Source organism: Bubalus bubalis, chromosome X (assembly GCF_019923935.1).
Source record: "Bubalus bubalis isolate 160015118507 breed Murrah chromosome X, NDDB_SH_1, whole genome shotgun sequence".
NCBI classification, from domain to species: Eukaryota; Metazoa; Chordata; class Mammalia; order Artiodactyla; family Bovidae; genus Bubalus; species Bubalus bubalis.
In genome coordinates this window covers 36,312,028-36,328,690 of record NC_059181.1, presented here as the reverse complement: position 1 = coordinate 36,328,690, position 16,663 = coordinate 36,312,028, and the positions used below count along the sequence as shown (strand labels likewise).

Here is a 16,663-nt window from a genome sequence, read left to right as displayed (position 1 = left end):
ACCAAAGTGTAAAGGGGATGGAGGAAGGGACAAATCATGGGTTTGGCATTGGCAGGTATAAATAACTATACCTAAAATAGATAAGCAACAAGCACCTAGTGTATAGCACAGGAACTATATTCAATATCTTGTAATATGCCATGATGGTGAAGAATATGAAAAAGAATGTATATATTGAATATATGTATAACCGAATCACTTCGCTATACACCAGGAACTAAGACAACACTGTAAATCAATTATGCTGCTGCTAAGTCACTTCAGTCGTGTCTGATTCTGTGCGACCCCATGGACTGCAGTCTACCAGGGTTCTCCGTCCATGGGATTCTCCAGGAAAGAACAATTATACATCAGTAATAAAAAATATATCTACTCCGAGTATATGTAAAACTGGCCAAAAGAAGAGAGGGGAAATATGGGAGAAGGAGTTCATTTTAGTGTTTTGGTTTTTTGATTTTTTTTGTTTTCACTTCACTCACTTGAATGTGGTTTCCTACCATCCTTTCAGAACTTAAATTTCTGAAAAACAGGTAAATTTAGTCTCATCACAGAAATGATGATATGGTCAAAGTGAAAGGACAAGTGAATACATATTCTGTTCACAGCATGGTGTATCCGCATTTAAGTCTATACAACTGGCCATGCACATACACAAATACACAGATACACACGTATCTGCTCACAACTCAGTCACAACTGTTTTTTTACATGAGATTATCTATTAACATGCTTTTTCACTTAGTATTTGACCATTTTATCATGCCAATCATTAACTTTGAATAATTGCCCAGCTCCCTTCCACCCTTATCTTGTAGACTTGAGAAGCCCATGTTCTCAACACACAAACTTTTTCCTCCTCTAAAAACCAAGACCTCCCCACCTCAGGGCTCTGACCCCTGCTGTTTCTTCTTTCTTGATTCTGAGTCTTGCTCCTAGCTCTCCCTAGTCCCTCTGTGTTATCCTTTTCCTTCACACACTTGATAATGCACTGCTTCTTCTTGACCCTGGGCACCTCCATCACCCTTCCATTTCTCTAGATGCCTTGGGTTAAACTCTACTTCTCTTGTCCCGGCTGTAAATCACCTATACTAATAGGGTATGAACTGCCCAAATAGAAATGTTATGGTCATAACTCCATTTCAAATAAAAGCCATAAATGATGACTCATCATCCCTTTTAAAGAGTTAAGTAGCATTTTTTTTTAAATCCTTCAAATATAAAACAATTTCAGAGACAATAAAAAATTACATTAAAAAAGGAAACCAACACTTACATTTATTAAAAACAAATCACTGTATGGAGAGATAATTGCCTATAATTTTTCAAAACTGACTGAAGATATCAAGCTGCATGACTAAGAACTCCTACAGACTTCAAGCAAGACAGATGCAAAGAAAACCACACCTAGAAACATAAGACTAAAACTACTGGGAAAAGTATTAAAATAATCAATGAGACACAAAAATCGCTAGATAAAATACACTATTTTCACAGACATGAACATTCACTAATTACAATAATACAGACTTTGCAAAATAATTTGTAATTTCAAAACAATTTCAAACAAAACCCCAATGGGCTATTTCATACATATTAGGATGTATATGAAAAAGGAAAGGGTTATGAAATGTGAATAGTATGCAAACACTCTTGAAAAAGAATGAAGTAAGATACTTGACCTACAACATCAAAGTTTTTTATAACAGTGTGGTATAAGTGCACATAGAGACAAACGACCCAGATATATGGAAGAGTCTAAACTTAGATTCACAATTAAACCTATTCCATTTCAGGGCTACAGTGCTAAAGTATGGGAAAAGGGTAATTTTTAAATGCTTCTTGGCAACTGATTACCCATATGGAAACAAAGAATACAAGGGGAATCATACGGAAGCAAATTTCAGGTAGTTTACATTCTGTGAAAAGTAGGACTTAGAGCACAGAGAGAAAAAATAAGACTACCTTATATACTTTAGGATTAGTAAAAGATTTCTTAAAATATAAAAAGCACAAACTGTAAAATTCAGCTCCATAAAAAATTTTAAAACTTAGACAACAAACTGGAAGTATTTGCCCCACATTAACCAGAAAAAGGGTTATAAATAATGCATATTTTTAAAAGAATGAGTATAAATAGGCACTTCACAGAAACGTAAATGCCCAAAGACATGAACAAAAGAAGTGTTTACTTTTACTTGTAATTATGGAAACATCGGAATGAGACACCCTTAAAGAAAATTTCATTCTATAAAAAGGCAACTTGGAAAAGGGAAATTTCAACTCAGGAGCAGAGGCAGGCCCTTTCAGGGGGTGGGGGGCTGGAATCTAGGGTTAACATAAAATTAAAAGCTAACTGCTAGAGTCACGGGGAGGAGAGGATTTTAAATTGCTCGGAATGTTAGTGGCTATAGCAGAACTCTTGGAAACCTCACAGGTGAACACTAGCAGGCAGCCGGATCACTGCAGTGGGTGGATGGGTATCTGTTCCAAGTTGGCTTCTTGGAGGTTTCTTACAGACATCACAGCTCAGTAAGCAGGGGGTGGGGTAGGTGCTCTCTCTTGTGGCCTGCTCCCCTTGGAGAGGCAGGGCTCAGGGGCATCCAGTCGAGGCAGCAAGGCTGGCCTAACTCGAGGAGGACTAGGCTTGGAGTTGAAGCTCAGGTGAACCAACTCATCATCATGGCAGGGGAGAGCACTTCCGGACAGAAAACCCACTGAGGGAAGAGAGGGGCTCAGGTCAAGAGACCTTAAGGAGACGCTTTCCACTCACTGCCCAGCAAAATGAAAGGAGAATGTGCCGAGAGACCCGGATGAGGAGGCACTAATGCAGATGGCATTACCACCAGTGCCTAGGGGAAGACGAGCCTTCCTAAAGTCAATCTAGGGGGGAAGCAAGACTCAAGATAGAAAATGGCGGCAGTGAAGCACCGTTCTTACCTGTGTTGGCTCAGGAGGACTGGGCCTGGCGTGGGGTCGTACCCGTGGAGAGCAGGGCCTGGCCGGGATGCAGGACTCCAGACAGAAGCCTGAGAAAGGAGTGCGCCAGCTGGGTGGAGGTTTTGGAGTAAACGGCAGCAAGAGTCAGGCCTCTGAGTCCCGGAAGCTCAAAAAAACAGAGAGCATGCTGGAGGATCCCAGGTCTGGGCACTCTCTTCCCCGTGGGGCCGCTTTTTGGCATGCTTTCTCCCTAAACCAGGGTCGGCGCTCGTCTGCTGACTGAGCCAGTGACGCTCGGCGATGTAGCAGCTTCGGTCCCAGGTTCACGGGGTGAATTCTGGCCCTTCTGCGCCTCTGTACCTCTGAGCTCTGAGTGAGAACTCGTGCAGTTGCGAAGACCAGACCTCCTTCACCTGCGCAGAGTTTAGAGAGAGCAGGTGTGGGCCGTCAGTGATAATGAAAATGGAGGCAGCGGTGAAGGAAGCTTTCAGGAGCTGAGCTCAGTGGTAAAGTGTCACTTGTTCAATCGTGTCATACTCCTTGCAACCCATGGACTGCAGCACGCCAGGCTTCCTTGTCCTTTACCATTTCCTGGAACTTGCTCAAACTCATGTCCTTTGAGTCAGTGATGCCATCCAACCATCTCATCCTCTGTCCTCCCCTTCTCCTCCTGCCTTCAATATTTCCCAGCATCGGGGTCTTTTCCAATGAGTTGGCTCGTTGAATAAGATGGCCAAAAGTATTGGAGCATCAGCTTCAGCATCAGGAGGGTCACTTGAGAATGGGGGAATCCGGGCATCAAGACCTGGGTTGCCAGTCCTGCTAGTAAGGGTAGTGACAGAGAATACCTCCTTCTTAGGGCTACTGGCCGTCTCACCCTGCATTAATTTAAACTGCTACTGCTTCTCTCCTCTTTCCCCCATCCTCAATTAGGTAGTCACAACGCCAGGTTCTCAGAAACAGAGAGGTCCTCCCCTGCAAACACCATCTCAGGTAGAGCCGGGATTAGCCGATGGAAGAAGGTGGGCGGACTTTGGTGTAACCTTAGTTTCTGATTGGTGAGCTGGATATCACATGACCCTTCTCATCTCCCTAGAGCCCAACCCACATCTTTCTGGCAGTAAACGGAAGTGTGCACCACCACGTTGGGGTCTGCCCTGGAATGCTAAGTAACATGAATTTCCTCAGTCTTTAAACATAGCCCCTAAAAGTGTGTTTGATTGTGTATAGGTAGGCGGGGCTCTCGAGATAAACAATTTGAATGACCTCACATCAGCGTGTCAACATCCTTTGGGTAGCTCAAGGTCAAGAAATCACTTCAAAGAAATACCACACTGGTCAGAAAGAAAGAATCCCCTCACTGGGTCATCCTCATGGAGTCTGGTCAGAACACTGAGCCGACGAATGGGAGAGACCTGGGACTCCTCCTGGCATCTGGATTACCCCACACTGAATTGGTGTGGGTTAAAGAGTTAGAGCGTGGTTTCTGAAAGGGTAGAAATGGGATGGAGCCCATGTTGTTCTTGAAATGTTCAGCCCTGCTGCCTCCATAGACCCCTGGCACCAGAAGGCGTTTTAGACATCTTCCTGGAAGACTGCTTCGGCCTACCTGGCTCCTTGAGGCAAAGGCAAGCATTGCCTGAAATAAAGAGTGGTACTGCCCTTAAGTATGGGAGAAGGCGATGGCAACCCACTCCAGTACTCTTGCCTGGAAAATCCCATGGAAGGAGGAGCCTGGTAGGCTGCAGTCCATGGGGTCGCTAAGAGTTGGACACGAATGAGCGACTTCACTTTCACTTTTCACTTTCATGCATTGGAGAAGGAAATGGCAATCCACTCCAGTGTTCTTGCCTGGAGAATCCCAGGGACGGGGGAGCCTGGTGGGCTGCCGTCTATGGGGTCACACAGAGTTGGACACAACTGAAACGACGTAGCAGCAGCAGCAGCAGCCCTTAAGTATCAGAGAAGGCAAGGGCAACCCACTCTAGTACTCTTGCCTGGAAAATCCCATGGTGAAGGAGCCTGGTAGGCTGCAGTCCATGGGGTCGATAGGAGTCGGAAACGACTGAGTGACTTCACTTTCATGCATTGGAGAAGGAAATGGCAACCCACTCCAGTATTCTTGCCTGAAGAATCCCAGGGACGGGGAAGCCTGGTGGGCAGCCATCTATGGGGTCACACAGAGTCAGACACGACTGAAGCGACTTAGCAGCAGCCCTTAAGTATATATATCAACATATGTATAGGCTACACAGTTATCTAGTGATGAGTATATACTAATTTATTTGACCTAATATTCATTCTTGGCCACAGATGTCTACTAAATGTGTTTCACGGGCTTCAAGTTTAACATTTAGACATTTATTTTTAGTCATTATTACAACCCCAAAAAAAGAGAGGAAAATATAAGGAAAACTTGCACCTAAATTTTCACACACCCATAGGTAACTACTGCAAATGCTCAAGTATATGTTGGCAGAACAGCCATTCATTATTGTTTTATAAAAGTAGAATTATGTATACAAATTATTTTGTAACCTGTGATTCAGACCCAGAAAACACACTTTCCATGTCAATAAATAAATTTATACAAGGCCACTTGGTAACCAGAAAATATTCCACTTAGAGAAGAAACCTACATCTTCAATCATTCTTATTTTGTAAACATTTGTGTTGTTTTCAACTTTTTACCCTCTAACACATCACTGCAAGGCACACATCCTTCTTGCTAAATAAAATTTGTTATAATCTAGATTTTCATTGTTATGGATGAATTCCCAGAGGTAGAAATTGTTGGTATGACATACGTAATTCTTTGATAAAAATATTAGCAATCTGATCTCCTGAAAGTCATTTTTATAACAATTTTGTCAAAATGGAATGGTATGTTTAGTGGAGTGGATGAACAACTGGAAATACAATACAAAAAAGAATGGAATGATAGTTGGAATGTTAATAATATGGGATATAAGGTGAATTTGAAATGTAATACTGAATGGAATGAAATGAGACTGCAGAGCAAACTAGAATGAGATGAGGAATAGAAAATGGACTTGAAGAGGGTATGGAAAGGAAAACTGAATGGAAATTGAATGGAATATAATGGGAAAATGGAATGGAAAGGAGGATGGAAATAAATATTTAATGGCATACAGAATAAAAAATATAACATCATATGAGAAAAGGGATATAGAATAAAATTTTTAAGAAAAAGAACAAAATTGAAATTAAATAGGAAGGAATACAGAATGGAACTGAAAATGCAGTGGCAGGAAATAAATGGACTATGACATATTCACTATTTAAAAATAGATGAAATGGAAAAGATGAAATGGGACTTGGAATGAAATATAAAATACAATGTCTTAAAGGGTGGGATAGAAATTGAATAAAAATGAAATGGAAGATGGAAAATGAAATTACTGATGAATGAAAGGAGGCACTAAAATGAGAATACATTAAAAGAATGTGTTTAAATCAGTTACTGCTCCATAACTTGATGCTGTGAAACAATAATTATAGATTCTGCACATCTGCAGTTCAGACAGGGTTTGTCTCTATTCCACTGTATCTGGGCCCTCAGCTGGAAAAAATTGAATGGCTACTAGGTCATGAGGGAAGAACAACCAGTGATGATTCCTAGAATTTGGCCAGAGAATCTGGGTGGATGAAACAGGGAAAACTTGCTAAAAGAGAGAAAACTCGCTCAGTAGAGGAGCAGATTGGGAAGAGAATGGAAGCTGGTGATTCTGTTCTGACCAAGCTGACCACTACAACCCAAGTGGTTGTGCTACTCATTTAGAGGAACAAACCCCAACTCACCTCATAACACTCCATATGCTCTAGAGGGCAACTTTCACTAGTTTCATGGATCCTGTATTCCTCTGGGGTATCATTTCAGACTCCTCTCTGATATCCGTCCCTTCCTTTACTCCTTTTTGTAGTCTTTCTGGAACTGATAATCCTTGAGTTAATAATAACTAAGATGTCTCCATTTGTCCTTGCTCTCATTTAAAGATATATCTATTTCTATATATAAATACATATAAGGAGAAATATTTATGGAGAGAAAATGTATATACTTCTCCATGTATGTATATCTTATATGTATGTATATATTTCTATATATAAATATATTTTATATAAAAATTACAAAATTTTCTTTACATATAATGATATTATTTTTAAATAAAAATATATTACATATATAAAATTTTCTATATATTTTTATATAGAAATAAATTATATATATAACTTCATTAAATATAGACTTACATATTTATATATTACATTAAATATATACTTTTATATGGGCTTCCCTGATGGCTCAGTGGTAAATAAACTACCTGCCAGTGCAGGAGACATAAGTTTGATCCCTGGGGCAGGAAGATCCCATGGAGAAGGAAATGGCAACCCACTCCAGTATTCTTGCCTGGGAAATCCCATGGACAAAGGAGCTTGCCGGGCTACAGTCCATGGGGTCACAAAAGAGTTGGAGGAAATGGCAACCCACTCCGGTGTTCTTGCCTGGAGAATCCCAGGGATGGCGGAGCCTGGTGAGCTGCTATCTATGGGGTCGCACAGAGTCGGACACGACTGAAGCGACTTAGCAGCAGCAGCAGAGCAACTAAACAACAACAACAATCTACCTGTGTATCTATCTACTTGCCTACCAATCTATCCATCCATCCATGATTTCCTTTGGCTACTGTAAAAAAATTGACACAATTTTGATGACTTAATGTAATAGAAATGTATTATTTCAAAACCCTGGAGGCAACACATAAAGATTCAGTATCTCTGGGCCACAATCAAGGTATGGGCAGGCCTGCAGTCCCTCTGGAGACACTAGAGGAGAATCTGCTCTTGACTCCTCCAAATTCTAGTGGCTGCCCACCTTCCTTGGCTGATTGCCATCATAACCCTAATTTCCACCTCTGTCTTCCCACGGCTTTCTCTGTATTTGTACATCTCTCTTACATCTTTCTACATCTGTCTTTGCCTCTCTCTTAAAAGAACATGTGATAGCATTTAGGGCTCACCCAGATAATAAAGAATTATCTCCCCACCTCAAGACTTCAAGATCTGTAACTTAATCACATCTGCAAGGTCCTTTTTTTTTTTTTTTTTTTAAACCATATAACGTAATGTTAGCGGCTTCCATTGATTCCATTGATTAGGATGTGTATATCTTTTGGTGGATCATTATTCAACCAACCACACTATCCATCAATCTCTCAACCTACCTATCCTTGTACCTACAGAGCTTTCTTACATAGATTAGGATCACATCCCCTAAGGAGCAGTCGTTCTCCACCAGGTACATTTTTTCCCTGAGGAGACTTGTGATGTTAATAAAATCCCTGGAGATATTTTTGGTTGTCCCAACTGGTAATGGTGGAAATGCTATGGGCATCTAGCATGTAAAGGAGAGAGATGCTGCTAAACCCCCTCAATTCACAAGAGAACATCCTACAAGGGATTATCTATCAGAATCACAATGTAAACAGTGTCAAGGTTGACAAACCCTGCTGAAGACGATTTAGAAAAGCTGATAACAAATTTTAAATCCCGAGCAATCCCTCCAGTGATTGATAACTATTGTTAAACATTTGATATGTCATCAGAGTGAAGTCCCAGGAAGTTGACAGAGCAGAGAAATCTAAAAATCCATCCCTCCACAAGCAAGCCTTGGCAAAAAAAAAAAAAAAAAAAAAAAAACCCTCAGTATCAACTTGGTTTTGAACTCTATAATTTAATTTAAAAACTTAGAACCAAAAGGTGCTTAATGAATAAAAGGCCACCTGCCTACCATCCCCATTCCTTGGTTAGGCAGTAGCTCTGTGGATGGCAGCCTGAATTCCTGATTCAGCTTGCTGGTGCCAGAGGGAGAAATATAGACGTTTTTCTCAGAGTTGTGGTTGTGCATTTTGACCTGTTTTGTGGCTTCCTGAGGAATGAGCTCAGAGATTTGCCTTTGCTTCACCTACCTCAGAACTGTCAGGGCTGGAAAAGCCTCCCGGGTGAGCATTTGTTGAAAATATTTCAAAGCAAATACTACCTCTCACACAACTCAATATCTAAAAAACAAACAACCTAAAAATTGGGCAGAAGACTGCGATAGAAGTTTTTCCAAGGAAGACACACAGATGGCCAACAGGCACATGAAAAGATGCTCAACATCACTAATTGTCAGGGAAATGCAAATCAAACCACAGTGAGCTCTCAACATACCTGTAACTGCTTAGTCATGTCTGACTCTTTGTGACCCCATGGATTGGAGTCTGGCAGGCTCCTTTTTCCATGGAATTTTCCAGGCAGGAATACTGGAGTGGGTTGCCATTCCCTTCTCCAGGGGATCGAACCTGGGTCTCCTGCGTTACAGGCAGATTCTTCACCATCTGAGCCATGTGTGTAAAATCCTTATACCTGTAAGAATGCTTATTATCAAAAAAGCAAACAAATAAGTGTTGGTGACCATGTGGAGAAGAGACCCCTAGCGCACTGGTGGTGAGAATGTTAACTGGCACAGCCACTCCAGAAAACAGTATGGATGTTCCTTCAAAAAACTAAAACTAGAACTACCATATGATCTAGCAATTCTATTCCATGGTATATATTCAGAAAAGACAAAAACTCTAATTTGGAAAGATTCATGCACCCCAATTCATTGCAGCATTATTTACAATAGCACAGTTATGGAAGCAACCTAAATGTCCATCAACAGATGAATGAATAAAGAAGATGTGGTATTTGTTGTTGTTCAGTCGGTCGGTCATGTCCGACTCTTTGAGACCCCATGGACTGCAGCATGCCATGCTTCCCTATCCATCAGCAACTCCGGAGCTTCCTCAAATTCATGTCCATTGAATGGGTGATGTCATCCAAGGTATATATACCACATCCAACATGTGGTGTAGGTAGCACTAGTGGTAAAGAACCCACCTGCCAATGCAAGAGACATAAGAGATGCAGGTTTGATCCCTCGGTCAGAAAGATCTCCTGGAGGAGGACATGGAAACCCACTCCAGTATCCTTGCCTGGAGAATCCCATGGACAGGGGAGCCTGGGGGGCTACAGTCCATAGGGTTGACAGAGTCAGATACAACTGAAGTGACTTAACACATACGTATATAAATATACTGGAGTGGGTTACATTTCCTCTTCCAGAGGATCTTCCTGACCCAGGGATCAAACCCACATCTCCTGCATTACAGGTGGATTCTTTACTACTGAGCCACCAAGGAAGCCCCATCCCTGAGGTAGAGTGTCTCACCTCAAGGAGACTGAGACTCCTACAGCAGGCTGCTTGGTCTGACTAGGTCCATTGTGCTGATGCTGACCACCTTGGTGTCTTGGTGTGAGAAGAGTCTCACGCAGATAGAGGTATCTGGGACTAAGTTACTTCCCTGACTGGGTCCCTTTTACCTTGTTCTTCTCTTGTCACCCTCTCCACCCCCAAAGCCCCCCAGGTCTCTGGACAGGGAGGAAAGTCTGTGGCTCACAGGAACAAAGACTTCCTGGATCAGGCTGCATGTGGGACTTGGATTTTCACCATTTTAATAGGTGTGCTGTGGGTCTCGTTCACTTTTAACTACACGTTAGTCAGACAGCCTTCATTAAAGCAGAACTGTTACCCACATGAAATCAAACATAAATGAAAAGTAAAATCTGCCAGAGAGCAAGAGCAAGATTAAACACAGAACTGGGGGTTTATAGCGCTTTTATAAAATTCCTTGAGGCTATTCATAGCCAAACCTGAAAGCTGTATCAAGAAGGAATGAAGTCTGGGGTCTTAAAATTTACTTTTTGCCATTAGAGAAAAAAATCTATGTACAACTTCTATTGGAAGGCATTTAAAGCACCCCATGGAACAAATTTAGAAATGTTACAATTCAAAAGCAGAGCTGCAACTAGGTTGTGTAAAACATTAACCATACGATGGGAAAAGTCAATGCAAGTAGATTACCTAGGCAGAGCACTACGGATTGCATGTATTTGGTAATCCCTATATCTTTCTGAAAGGATACAAAAGCTTTTATGAAAGCCCTTTTTCTTTGCTATAAGAACCTCAATCCTCCAACAATTCATTCAGATTAAGTTAATTCTTCTTTTATGCCTAAAGCATCCAAGTAGGGCATTCCTATATTTCACCATGTAAATCCCTGTGATATTTATCTAATCAACAGCTGGATCTTTGGTGTTTAGGAGGAAAAAACAGGTCAGTGGGAAATCTTGAAACAACTATGGAGAATAACATATTTGACTTCCCTGACTGAAGGATACATGTTATACTAATTTGGGGAAACAGGACCTTCTCTGTGGGGAGCGAGCTCCGCCCGTGGCAAAGGTCATGAGGAAAGAGGCTTGGCATACGCAAAGGCGGGATCAAGCCACAGGAGTCTCCCTGGAAATTCTCGAGCATCTACCCCCAAAACCAGAGTCTGCCTACTTTCTGCTTTGTGCTTTCACCTACACCTCTGACTTTACGGGGGGCTGTCCCCCACTACCTCTCTCTGAAAAAAGAGAGAGTTAATAATTCCTGGGTGTGACAGTGTTTCAACCTACAAACTCCTTTGGAAATCCTCTAGCCTGCCTGAATAGGTTTTTCCGGCCACATGTGATTGCTCAGAGCCTCCCAACTGTGAGAGGCATGAGATGTTCTAAACTGTCTAAATACAGATTCCTTTGAGCAGTTAAAAGATTGATTAGAAATTGTATTGGTGAAGGGTTTTTCACTTGTTGGGCCAATGTTTGCTGCTAAGTCTCCATATCCCTTACCTGCTGTGTCCCTGGCAGTGTATTGATTAATATAATTGGTGTAAGTAGTAGCTTTAATGTTTGTAACCTTGGACCCTTGAGTTAATTCTTTTTCTTGTTATAGCCCACCACACCTTTGCTCTGTAGGAATGCAACTTTATCTAATGCTTTTGGAGGGTGGCGCTTGACTAATCACCTTTAGAGAAAAATAAGTTTTCTGAAGAAAGGGTCTTAAAATGTTAACAGGCCTCCGGGCCAGAAGATGATGCAAATCACCTAAACTTTTGCATATGAAAGTTTGCAGGAAGAAAGCCTGGCTTACTGCATGACTTTACCCCTTCTCCCATTATCCTCTATGCATAACTTAAGGTATAAAAACTACTTTGGAAAATAAAGTGCGGGCCTTGTACACCAAAACTTGGTCTCCCCATGTCATTCTTTCTCTTACCTTCTGGCTGAATTATTCAGCCTCTTTTCTCCACTAAATTTTCTCACCGAGCTATCCTTATTTCAGCCTCTTTTCTCCACTGAATTTCCTCACTGAGCTATCCTTATTCTATTACTCTTTATATCCTTAATTACCGTTTAATTAAGCAGTTGTTTCCTGATCCTCGCGGACGCTGTCCCCGCTTCGAATTCCCTGGATCCACCCGGGCTGGACCCCAGCACTTCTCTCTGCATTTCATCCTTCCTGTCTTCAGATTGGGCTCCACAAAGAGAACCTTAAGCTCTGCTCTATAATTTCAAGGTTTTGGGTTTTTTTTTTTTTTTTTTTTCTATCTTCTTTTTTAAAAATTTTGGCTAGTGAAGCAGAGTCTCGGACTTTGAGGTTGCCTGAGTGTGTGTTCTAGTTTTACCTTTGAAAAATGCCACTCTGAAATCTGGAAAGACAGGTATAGGAGCCAAGATGTGCTTACATTGTTGTTCAGTCACTAAGTGGTGTCCAACTCTGCAACCCCATGGATCTGCTTACATAATCATGGATTTTTTCCCTCCAAGGACCACACTAAGTGCTCAGGGTAAAGAATGAAGAAATAACCCTTTTGGCTTTGGCAGAGGGAGGGGAGAGTAACTGTTTGTAAATACCCCCATAATCTTCCTATAACAAAAGCCTACTTTCCAGGATAAGATACTTTGAAATAGCATAATTTTGAAATTTTATCCTGGCTAGAAAAGGAAATCCCTCCCCAATCTGTCACCTATGGTTTTCCTGGCCTCACCTAGTGGGGGCAGAGGGTGGGGGGAGCTTTAAGGAGATGAATTGGGAATGTTGCAGTCTAAGAAGTCGAAGTAGTAGAAAAAAGGCAAAAATGATATATCACTGGAGGAGGGACAGAAACCATTGTTAAGGTCATAGCACTGAAACACAGGCCTTCTAAAGACTGACAGCAGGTTATAGAATGCTTCCTGTCCTCCACACCCTACCACCAAATCAACAAGGCTCCAGTATAGTGATACTGTGTACCAACCCATGTGTCCTTGTCTTTAAAGTAAAATGCTGACTCAAGAATTAATGATTGGGAAATGTGAAGATGTAGAACCATCCAATGGCTGTTGGGCTCAGGAACTGGTAACAATTTAAACTATATATTTGCCATTTAGCAACATAAACCAACTCCCAGTTCCCTGAAAGATATGAATAAAGGCCTGACACATTCTTAACTTGTTTTTAAAGGATGCAGACCCACCTCCAGATGAAAACTGCTGACCCCAAGAACACAGAACGTAGACTGGTTGAAACCGGAAGACTGATGATACTTGAAACTTCACCTTGATGCCAACTGATGGTAGAATTTTCCACGAGCTGATCATGCCTTGCTCCTTGAACACTATAAAATTCCTTACTGCCCCCTCCAGGGTAAGTCACACAGCCTTGAGGGTATTAGCCTGTGTGGCCCCCTTTAACTGTCAAGGCAATAAAATCTACTCCTTTCAACTTCACCCAAAACTCTATCTCTGTGTTTCAATTTGCCACCAGTGAACAGAGGCCAGGTTTTGGCAAAAATAGTAACTCTGGGTAAAAGCTGAAAAAGCTGTAAGAAACAGACTCGCTCAGGGAACAGTACACAGAGAAACCCCAAAGCCAAGACGGGGAACCAAAATAAGGACACGAGAGGAATTTGACGCTTCTAGCACCCACAGCCACCATGAACATTTATCACAACCCTCCTCTGAGCCAGATTAACAAATCTTCACACTAACAGACTCTTTACCACAATTTTATAACCCAAACATCTACCTTTCAACAACAACAAAAAAGGACAAAGCATATCAAAACAAACCCATAGTCTGAAAAAAACAAAAGAAACATCAGAACCATACTCAGATACAGCACAGGTATTAGAATTATCAATGAATTTAATATAACTCTGAGTAATATGCTAAGTTGTTTAATGGAAAAAGTAAATAACATATAAGAACAGATCTGTAATATAAGCAGAAAGATAGAAACTCTAAGAAAAACAAATTCCAGAAATCAAAAAACACAGAAACAGAAATTAAAAATGCCCTCAACTACCTCATTAGTAGATTCCACATGTTTGAGGAAAAAAATTGAAGATGGGTCAATAGGAAGTTCTCAAAGTAAAATGCAAAGAAAAGAAATATTTTTCTAAAAAAGAATGTATACACGTGTATAACTGAGTCACTGTGCTATACAGCAGAGATTGGCAAAACACTGTAAATCTACTATATTTCAATTTATTTTTTAAAAATTAAAAAAACAAAACAGAATAACCAAGAACGGTGGGGCAATATGAAAAAGTAACATACGTGTAATTAGAGTACCAGAAGGAGTAGAAAGAGAAAATGGAGCAAAAGAAATATTTGAAGTAATAATTACTCAGAACTTCTCAAAATGAATGACAGATAATGATGGATAAATTATAGATCTGGGAATCTCAGAGAACACTAAGCAAGATAAATACAAGGAAAAAAGCTATACTTAGACATATCATATTCAATTTGCACATAAAAAAAGAATGAATTTGAAAAAAGGAAAATAAAATATCTTATTTATAAAGGAATAAAGACAAGACTTACAGTGGACTTCTTGTCAGAAAACATGTAAGCAACAAGAGAGGGCTATGAAATATTTAAAAGTGATGAAAAGTGATGAAAGTATCCTTCAAAAGTAAAGGAAAAATAAAGACTTTCTCAGAGAGGAAAAAAATGTGGCAAATCATTGCCAGTAGACCTGCCCTGTCAATAATATTCAGAGAAGATCTTTATGTATAAGAAAAGTATATCTATATATACCTGTATATTTATCAGAAGATTTGATTTGCATTAAAAAAAGCATCTGAGAAGAAATAAATGAAGATAAAATATTTTCCTTTTCTTAATTTAATTTCCTTTTCTTAGCCTAAAATATACCCTTCTTTAAAGCATTAATAATAACAATGTATGGGGGGGGTACTTCCCTGGTGGCAGACTGGATAAGAATCTTTCTGCCAATGCAGTCAACACAGGTTCAATCCGTGGTCTGGGAAGATTCCACATGCCACAGAGCAGCTAAGCCTGTGAGCCATAACTACTGAGCCTGTGCTCTAGAGCCTGCAAGCTATCAATACTGAAGCCTGCACTCTAGGGTCTGTGCTCCAGGACAAGAGAAGCCACTGCATTGACAAGCACCCACACCACAAGAAAGAGTAGCCCCTGCTCACTGCGAATAGAGAATGTCCGCACAAAAGCTGACCTGGTACAGCCAAAAACTTAAAAAAAATTTTTTTTTAATATTTAAAAAATAAATGAATGACTACCTAAAAAAACAAATGAATAAATGGCTACTTAAAAAATGTATGCAGTGACTAAATCATATAGGTAAGTGAAACAATACATGCAAGGTCACAGAGAAAGCAGGCAGGATTTGAGAATATTCTGTTATAAGGTACCTGTGCCACATGTAAAACAGTAGAGTGTTATCTGAAGGTGAACTTACACTAATTAAAAATATATTTTAAACCCTAGAGCAAGCACTGAAAATTTTTTTAAATAAATATAAATAATAGGCTGAGACAGGATATAAAATAGAACCAAATAAAATCAGAGAAGGCAGAAAATGATGAGGAAGAAAGAAACAAATAGGAAATAGAACACATAGAAATCAGTTACATGGGTGGTAAATATTAATCTAGCTATATAAATAAACACTTTACATGTGAATAGTCTAAACATCCCAACTAAAATATAGAGATTCTCAGAGTGGATAGAAAAAACTAGACCAATTTTCCTTAGAAGGTAGTGGTTTAAGGGAAGAAATGAGTGTCTTGCTGCCCAAGAGAATTGCCAAAAAGGGATCAACAATAGAAACAGAACAAAAAGAGGACAGAAATGAAGATTCAGAGCCTATAGCTTCTAGGCCTCTTCAACAAGTACACCTGATCTGAGAAGAAAACCTTGGGAAAGAACAAATACAGTGAATGGCAGCAAGTTACCTGTTATTTCCAGACCAAAATCTGTGCCCTCATCACAGCCCAGTGACAACAGAGTGCAGACAGAGGAACTAGACTGTGACAGCCTGAAGCAGGACTTTTTTTCTATTTTTTAGGTCACGCCATGCAGCATGTTTAACTTATATGCAGAGTACCTGCTTATTTAACTTACATGCAGACTACATTATGCGAAATGTTGGGCTGGATGAACCACAAGCTGGAATCAAGATTGCTAGCAGAAATATCAATAACCTCAGATACATAGATGACACCACGCATATGGCAGAAAGCGAAGAGGAACTAAATAGCTTCCTGATGAAAATGAAAGAGGAGGGTGAAAAAGCTGGCTTACAAATCAACATCCAAAAGCTAAGATCATGACATCATCCCATCACTTCATGGCAAATAGATGGGGAAACAATGGAAACAGTGACAGACTTTATTTTCTCGGGCTCCAAAATTACTGCAGATGGTGACTGCAGTCATAAAAATTTTTAAAAGACACTTGCTCCTTGGAAGAAAAGCTGTGACCA

At 40.4% G+C, this 16,663-nt stretch overlaps 1 long non-coding RNA gene across 2 annotated transcripts in view; it reads right to left on the bottom strand.

Annotated features, from left to right (window-relative positions):
- LOC123331766 overlaps positions 1-4,172 on the bottom strand; it is a 52,095-nt gene extending 47,923 nt beyond the window's left edge. The window contains exon 1 of one of the 2 annotated variants that reach the window (XR_006548536.1): positions 2,938-4,172. This is a non-coding gene — a long non-coding RNA (uncharacterized LOC123331766). The remainder of the gene's footprint in view (positions 1-2,937) is intronic. The other variant, XR_006548537.1, reaches the window with a different exon arrangement.
- Between the last annotated feature and the right edge of the window lie 12,491 nt (positions 4,173-16,663).